General features: G+C 41.3%; 1 protein-coding gene across 2 annotated transcripts in view; it reads right to left on the reverse strand.

Moving 5' to 3' along the window:
- The window catches only part of grm5b (glutamate receptor, metabotropic 5b), a 51,574-nt gene extending 49,056 nt beyond the window's left edge, over positions 1 to 2,518 (reverse strand). Inside the window, exon 1 of one of the 2 annotated variants that reach the window (XM_047161382.2) lies at positions 2,159 to 2,518. The gene's annotated coding sequence lies outside the window, so the exon portion shown is untranslated. Of the gene's footprint in view, positions 1,233 to 2,158 lie in introns of those variants that run through there. The other variant, XM_053687125.1, reaches the window with a different exon arrangement.
- Positions 2,519 to 9,058: the final 6,540 nt, after the last annotated feature.

Below are 9,058 nucleotides of genomic sequence, written 5' to 3' on the forward strand. Positions count from 1 at the left end.
ATGGCTCTGAGTATGACTCTCAGTCTCTCTCTCTGTCTGTCTGTCTCTCTTTCTGTGTGTGTGTGTGTGTGTGTGTGTGTGTGTGTGTGTGTGTGTCTTTTTCTCCATCATTTCCCTCCATCTCCCCCTCTGTCTCAATTCTGTATTCTGTGTCTTACTCACTCGCTCCATTTCTTCTCACTGTTTCCTCCTTTCCTGCTATTTTCTCTCCTCTCTCTCTCTCTCTCTCTCTGTGTTTCTCACTTTCTCTCTCTCTCTCACGCTGTATGTATCGCTCCTTTTTTTCCCTCCGTCTTTCTTGCTATTTTTCTCTTCTTTGCCTCTATGCTCCCTCTGTTTCTTTTTCACTGCTTCATTTATTTATATATATATTATATTATATATTAATCTATATATCTGCTGTTTATTTCTCTTTCTGTGCATCTCTCCTCTTATAAATCCCTCTCCCTTCATCCCTCTCATCTGTAACTCTGAGTACGTCTTTCTTCTTTCATTGTTCTCTTCCTTCCTTTCATTCTCTCAATATCTCCCTCCATCTTTCCTCTTTCTGCCGTCTATCAGACATACCGTTGTCAGATTCTCTCTCTCTGTTTTTCTGTCTCTCTTCACACAGCTTTCTTCGAGCACCCTCTCTCGCTCACGCCTTCTCTCCGCTCCCTTTATCGCTCTTCCCTCTGCTCTCTCGTTCCCTCGCTGTCCGTCCACCTTTCTACATCCTGTTTTCCTTTATCTGTCTGTATCGGTCCGTTTATACCTATTGCATTTGAACCCCAATATCACTTAGTCCGTCTTTCTCTCACCTTCAGTGTCTATTTCTCTCTCTCTCTTTTAGTCACACACTCTCCCTCCATCTCTCTCTCTATCTCCTTCCTTCTCTATTTCTAAATCTTTCCTTCAAACTCTCATTCTATCTTTCTCCTTTCCACTTCTTCCTTGCTCTTTCTTTTCCTTGGAATATTTTCCAAAAGACAGACAGATAGATGGATGGACAGCCAGACAGACAGACAGATGGCTAGCTAGACAGACAGACACAGACAGATGGATAGACAGACACAGACAGGTGGACAGATAGCTGGATGGACAGACAGACAGGCAGCTTGACAGACAGACAGAGGGACGGCTGGACAGACAGACAGACAGACAGACGGATTGACAGACGGACGGATAGACAGACTTACTGATAGACAGACAGATGGATGGATTGACACACAGACAGACGGATAGACACACAGACAGACGGATAGACACAGACGGACGGACGGATAGACACACAGACAGACGGATAGACACACAGACAGACGGATAGACACACAGACAGACGGATAGACACACAGACAGACGGATAGACACACAGACAGACGGATTGACACACAGACAGATAGACAAACAGATAGACAGACAGACAGACAGACAGACAATGAAGCTGACACCTCTTGAAATAAACGGAGATGACAGAGAACAGGTTGGAGAAAAGCTGCATGTTGGCATTATCAATCCCTGAACACACACACACCACAGTGAAGCAATAAAACCCCTCGACCTTGGGCTGCGTCCTAAACCGCACAGTAGTCTACTATCGGGACTAAATGTTACCTCTGAACGCATTTCTACTTCCGGTTTAGGCATTAACAGTTGACGTCAGGTTGTTTGAGGGAAATTATGGGATGCATTTGATGACTAGCAGTTATTTATGATCGTTAGATATGCTGTGCGCGCGTGCTGTTTGGAGTCTTGACGGTTGAGCATGGGTATTTCAAAACATGGAATCATTTCAAACAAAACCTCGCTGAATATCGCGATTGTAACGGTAACTGTACAGTCCTCGAACCTGCAGCCGCTGTGCCATGTGTCCGCGCGCAGATGCTTAAGCCGGTGGCGGGAAATAACAGGTACGAGAGCACGAAGTTGAGCTCGTGATGCACCGTGAAGACTTCAAAGGCTTTTGGTTTACGTGATAACACTAACACACACACACACACACACAAAGAGAGAGAGAGAGAGAAGGAGAGAGAGAGAGAGAAGGAAAGAGAGAGAGAGAGAGAGAGAGAGAGAGAGAGAGAGAGAGAGAGAGAGAGAGAGAGCAACGTACACATACACACACCACAATTAACTCGCTCGTTGTATTAATTTTAAAAAAAAAATCCTTTTCAAGTCTTACCTGTCGCACGAGCTCAATTCCTCCTCATGATCCGTTAAAGGTCGCGCGCTGTCCGGTTGGAGTTGTATGTACACGGCATATATCTACGCACACAGGCGCGCGACTCGTCCTCAGTAATTTGGTTTGTGGATGCACGAGCTGCTGTTGCTGCGGCGGTGAAACGCTCAGAGCATCGCGAGCCTGTCCTCTAGGTATTAACGTCTCGCGCAGACACACACATACACCGACACTCTCCGCACTCTCCCTCTCCCTCGCGCCAGCAGCCAGTCAGTCAGTCCTCGAGACAGTCCTCCCACTCCGACTCCCACGCGCGTAACCGCGAAGTGTGAAACACACCACGCGCGTCGGAACGCGCGCACACACACAGGATCCTGTGTGCGGGACACAGCCCTATCTCTTATAGATTCAGTTATTTAAGATGCTACACCGTGTGTGTGTGTGTGTGTGCGCGGATAAATCCCAAATGGCTCCCTAAACAAGTGCACTGGATATGACATTATGGTTCGCACACTGTATAGCCTACTACTGTATGGTGTACTTTTTGTCCAGTTTGGGTTTCAGCTCCAAGTGCACTAGATCGGATATAAAACAATGGCTAGGTCTTACATAGTGCACTATATTGTCTGACTCTGTGATCCAGGTTTCAGAGGATCAGACTGCTGTCATGAACTGCGCCTCAAAGCGAAGAACTATGACCTTACGTTCATAATCTAGAAAACCCAGGAGATACACTGCTACACTAACTGTACATTAACTGTAATATAAAAAGCTTTGCACCCTACCCTGTTCAGCTGTACTCTAAAAGCGAGGTAAAGTTTCACCACATGCACCTTCCCAGGGTAAAAAAAAACAAATACACAGATTACTGTAAAGGTTCTTACAGTACCACCCCATCGCCGAGGAAAATTACATTCGAGTAGCTTAATTTCTGATCGTGTCGCTCCAGTGGACGGGTTCTCACCTGCGTTGAGTGGGAAAGCACACAATTACACATCATACTCGACCTCCACTTGATCCTCAGTGCACCCCGAACAGTTTCAGAACCTGGAATAAACTACCTTCTCATCAAGTGCATTTTAACATCGCTTCCAGATCAGCAACATCACCAAGCAAGCACAATCATCACCATAGCAACCTTCCTTCCTGTCGCGTGTCGGCCGCGCCGTGTGACCGTCACTCCCCCAGCTCGCCGCCGTGTGACCGTCACTCCCCCAGCTCGCCGCCGTGTAAAGAGTCTCCGTCATGTCCCAGCTTGTGCTCTGTGTTTATATTCAACAGCACAGACTCGCGTAATTAACCAGTCCACATTCCTGCATTAACACTGCTCCTCCGTTACCTCGGTACATGCTGATAAATAAACAATATAAACAATAAACAAGCAGCATGTCGGCTAATACGTAGCTAAACTCGGTTCGACGATAAAAATACACAAATTTACTCTGTAAAAGCTTGTTTTCTACCAGACAGCTAGTCTAAAAGCTACGTGTTGGTCATTAGCTAGCTAATCGAAAACAACAAGCTATACATAAACACCGTTAGCTTGCTGGCTAATCTCCTGCTGTAAAACAAAGTGGACCATATTAAAACACGGGTCGCTTGTTTGCTAGCTCTCAGATGAGTGTATACACAACTCTCTTGTCGGCTATTAGCTAGTTAATATAGATATGGGGGACTGAACGTGTGTCCAGTGAAACAGTTTCGACTTTCCTAGCGTGATGCTAGCGTGCTAACACCTTACACCATGCTGGGAGCAGAGCAGGCAAGCGATTTCACTTTTAGGACATAAAGACTCCGACTGGCCTGCAGCCATTGTTCATTATTTTGTTTCTCACCCTTGTTTGTTTGTTCATGGGTGTGTGTGTGTGTGTGATAATGTGTGTGGGTGGAAAAGCGATTGGACCTTTTAACTGAATTGGCTTTCGGCTTTTTTTCCTCAAATGTGGCTTGGATTAACGAGTGCAGGATTAAACCGCTATTAAAGAGCAGAAAATCTCCCAAACTGCTCCATTTGCACTCTTTGACACACACACACACACACACACACACACACAGAGAGAGAGAGAGAGAGAGAGAGAGAGAGAGAGAGAGAGCTGCAGCTAAAGCAGCATGATTCAGCCTTGAGACTGTTTTGATCCCAGGGTGAACGGTGTTCAGCGAGGCCTCGTTTCGATGAACTCTGGCGCGTGGGAAACGGCGCCGTCTTTACCGCCGAGACTCGCATCATTATTCGAGCTCAGACACACTCCAGAGAGACAAAGTGTTCTCGAGTTATTCCCATTTACAAGGTTTTATCAAACGCTGGCACTGAAAACTACACTTGAGAATTAATCACTGAACATCGTTATAGCAATTAGCATAAGTAATGTAATAAAAATAAAAAGATTAGTGTTATGTAGCTAATGTTAGCAAACTGCAAGATGGGTATGAACATGGCTTAGCTTTTTGACTACAGGTGACAACATCAAGACTCGCAAAAACTCTAATATGGCATTCTGTTAAAAGAAATAATAGTGAAACAGCTTGTAGTACCTACTGCTTTTTCACACTTGTTTCTTTGTGTGTGTGTGTGTGTGCGCGCGCGTGGGATCACATCTCAGTGCTGAAACGCGGGCTAAAATGGACGCCTGCTGCGTTTAATGCAAGTCAGACCCACATCTAAAATGACTCAGGTGCTGGCCTTTAGTGTGATTCAGTGATCAATCTGATTATTTGTTTAACATTTGAGCGCATTCTGATACATTTACATATAAAATATCAGTTTTCAGTGCAAAAAATAATGTTATAATAATAATAATAATAATATAAAGTTTAAAAATACACAAATAAATTAGACCTTAAATATCACATCATAAGTAATGTTAATGTTAAATGTAAATTTAAAGATTAAATGTACTTATATATATATATATATATATATATATATATATATATATATATATATATATATATATATACACACACACACTGCATATAAATGAGTGTAAGAGTAAATGTTAATGTTAAATTTAAATGTTAAATATATATCTCAATGACTGAGTAAATGTTTTTAAATGTAAATGTTAAATAGAAACTTCAAGGTGAAATGTAAATGTTAACTATATATCTAAATGAGTGTAAATATTAAATGTAAATGTTAAATAGAAACTTCAAGGAGAAATGTAAATGTTAAATCTAAACTTCAAGGTGAAATGTAAATGTTAAATAGAAACTTCAAGGTGAAATGTAAATGTTAACTATGTCTCTAAATGAGTGTAAGTGTAAATGTTAACTGTAAATATTAAATGTTAATGTTAAATGTATATACAAAATGTATTTGTTTAATAGGAACCTAAATGTTAAGTGTAGAAGTTAAATGTGACACTAATATGCTAACTGACCCCACCCTCTCAGATTTCTGGGTGCTAGTTTTGGATCGAGGTCGAGGATGTATAAAGCACGTTCACTGCTTTACATCTAAATGCAAAATTCAGATAGATTTTTAAAGCGCATCATTTTTTACATTTTATGCCCCATTGGTGTGTGGGTCTGAACTTGCACGCAATGAGCGGTCAGGTAGGTCCAGTCAGTGTTTTTACCTGGAGCTAGATAAATGGATGAAAGAATCCTGGATAAACGTAAACCTACACTGAGTGTGTCAATGAAAAGAAAACTTGAAAAGGAAAGAGAAGCTAGAGAACATTCATTTTCCCAAATGGGTGGGAGTAAAAATGCACTCAGAGCTAAAAAGGGGTAAAGAAGTCTCAACGTTGAGTCACGGCTGGCCGCGAGTCGGAGTGTTGATGGACTTTGATGATATGGTAGATGAGTTTTCGAGAAGAAAAGCCAGAAATAAGCCTAAGGGTCGTCACTGCATGTTGCAGGGGCCCAGTATTTAATAATCCATCCCAGCAGTGTACAGATATAGAAATATGGTTGGGGGAAAAGAAAAGTGCGTGAAAAAGCACTGAAAACATCCATCCCAGCAGTGTACAGAGATATGGGAGACTAAGGACATGTATGATCTTAGTGAACAAGCCCATATGGGTTCTTCTACAATCTCTTTCTTAATGTTCAAAATCAATAGAATACTTAACCCTTTTTTTCTTTTCTTTTTTAAATGAACAGTTTAACTATGTGGTCCTTCAAGGGCTCAGAAAGAGTGCGCTACATACTGAAGAGGATGTTGTTTTGGATATAGCACCCAGATTTTCAGAAGAGGGGTGAGCTTTTTATCATCCTTAGGCCACGGTACAAGAAGTGACACTAAACCCCGCCTACTTTACATGCAAAGTCTGGTGTTAGGTCACGTTAAAACCAGGATCAGAACATGGCCTTGATCTCTTATTAAAAACTGTGTGGGTTTTTGTGTGTGCACGTGTGTGTGTGCGTGTGTGTGTGTGTGTGTCACAGATAAGCCTAACGAGTCCAGTTGCCATGGCATCCGGTTAAGAGACATACTGACTAGCTGAGAGTGAGAGTGGAGGGTGTAATTGAGCTTTCACATACCGGTAGTTAAAGTCACACACACATACACACACACACACACACACACACACATACACAGCTGTGTGGGCATGAAAAGAGAAAGGCTAGAGGAGATACTTCCTGACAAATCACTCATTCACACACACACAGAGTTTGTCCTACAATCTTTATGATGACCTTCCATTGCCATACAGAATATATATTCATGTGGGAATTATGTCAACGTTTGAGTCAGATTTTCTGTTCATCTTTAGTGTATTTTAATTTTGATTAAATAAACCATACTAGATTTTCTGATAAATGTGTTTTTATTCATACTTACACTCGTGTTTCTCTCCTCAGAGGGATGTTATCTGTAACAAACTGAGGAATTCAGCTCATGCTGCCCTCTTGTGGTGAGTCTGTGCAAATAAAAATGTATTCATATATACATTGATCAATATACAGTACGTTTCATATCTTATATGTTTGGGGGTTTTTTTGTACAGCAATCTTACATTCATTTCTTAGTCGTTGTATTATCTGTATTCTGTTCAGATGTATATTCTTATACCTTTTCAGTGATTTACATGCATGTTCTCAACCATCAGTGCAGTAGGAACCAAAAACCAAGAGGAAACTATAAACACTTGAAAGATGACACCACGCCCCCTGGTTGCAGCCATGCCCCTGGTTGCACGCCACGTCACGCCCACAAGTATGGCTTAGCCCTGTGATTGGACCGCGATTGCCTTTCAGCGTAACACGACCGCAACACCCCGACGAACACGACATTCATTGTCGATTTCGGACATAAAATTAGGCTTCGATTCTTAAAATGGTGAACTTAATGTCGAGTTTATTAATAAGGTCTACCTAATACGTGTTCGATGACAGAAATATATCCAGACGGATCCAATCTTTCTTTTAAACACCACGTTTTTTCATGAGAATTTAACAAGATTAAAGATTCCTGGGAAAGTTTTCATCTAAACTATAGTAATCTGACAATACTGTATTATGTGATAGAGCGATATCAATCTAATACTTTTATAGTATTTTACTCTTACGGTTATCTCCTCAGGCTTTGTCTCTAAATGGAGGATTCTTCAAATTCATCTCTTCATGGATAAGTTAACGTTCTCATGACATCCACCACAAATCTGACACGTTTTGGAAAATACAGACGCCTCTTTGTGATTTTTTATATTTTTATATATATATATATATATATATATATATATATATATATATATATATATATACACACACACACACATTATTTATTTATTAATTAAATTTAACGCCAAAAAAAAAAAAATTTTTTTTTTTTTTTTAAAGATGTTCATCCACTGGTCCTGTTTCTACTGGCCCCAAATTTTAACAAGTAGCTACATGCTAACTTACATTAGTCATATTGTCCAGAACACTGACCTCTCTGTCTGTCTGTCTGTCTGTCTCTCTGTCTGTCTCTCTTGCTCCGTTCTGTCTTTCTTTCTGTAGTGGGATTAGCCGGTCCTCACGAGCCGCTCCTGTAACGTGACCATCTTATGATTCAACTGAACTGAGAGAAATGCACGTACGACAGCACATGATACACACACACACACACACACACACACACACACACACACACAGGATCTTTATACAGTCTCCTCTGAAAGTATTTGAACGGCAAATCCAATTCTTTTTTTTTGCTATACACTGAAAACTTTTGGGTTTGAGTTCTTAAGATGAATATGGGACGATAGATCTGAATTTCAGCTTTCATTACTTCATATTTACATCTAGACGTGTTAGAACATGGCACCTTGGGTGAGCAAAGGTATTAGAACAGACAGTCTTAAAGTAAATGATATGTGCCTGACAGGTGTTTCTTGTTGCCCAGATGTGACCTGTTAGATCGACTGTTTAAACACTACATGGCTCTGAACGCCTACTCTTGGTTTGAGCCCTGGGTTTCACCTGTGAAGACTGCATTTGTTTTTAAAACAGTTAAACCAACGTGAAGAGCAGAGAGCTGCTTATGGGAGAAAAGCGAGTCATTTTGAAGCTGAGCAAAGAGGGAAAATCGATCAGAGTCATTGCGCAAACATTGGGTATAGCCAATACAACAATTTGGAATGTTCTGAAAAAGAAAGAAACGACTGGTGTACTGAGCAACAGACGTGGAACATCTCGGCCAAGGAAAACAACAACAGCTGATGAAGAAAAACCCAAAAACAACAGTCAGTGATATCACCAACAACCTCCACAGGGCGGGGGTGAAGGTATCACAATCCACCGTTCGAAGAAGACTCCGAGAGCAGAAATACAGAGGCCATAACACACGATGTGATCCACTCATCAGCAGGAAGAATCAGAAAGTCAGATTGGAATTCACAAAGAAATACAGAGATGATCCACAAAAGTTCTGGAACCAAGATGAACCTCTAACAGAGTGATGGAAAGGCCAAA

Source organism: Ictalurus punctatus, chromosome 17 (assembly GCF_001660625.3).
Source record: "Ictalurus punctatus breed USDA103 chromosome 17, Coco_2.0, whole genome shotgun sequence".
Taxonomy (NCBI): Eukaryota; Metazoa; Chordata; class Actinopteri; order Siluriformes; family Ictaluridae; genus Ictalurus; species Ictalurus punctatus.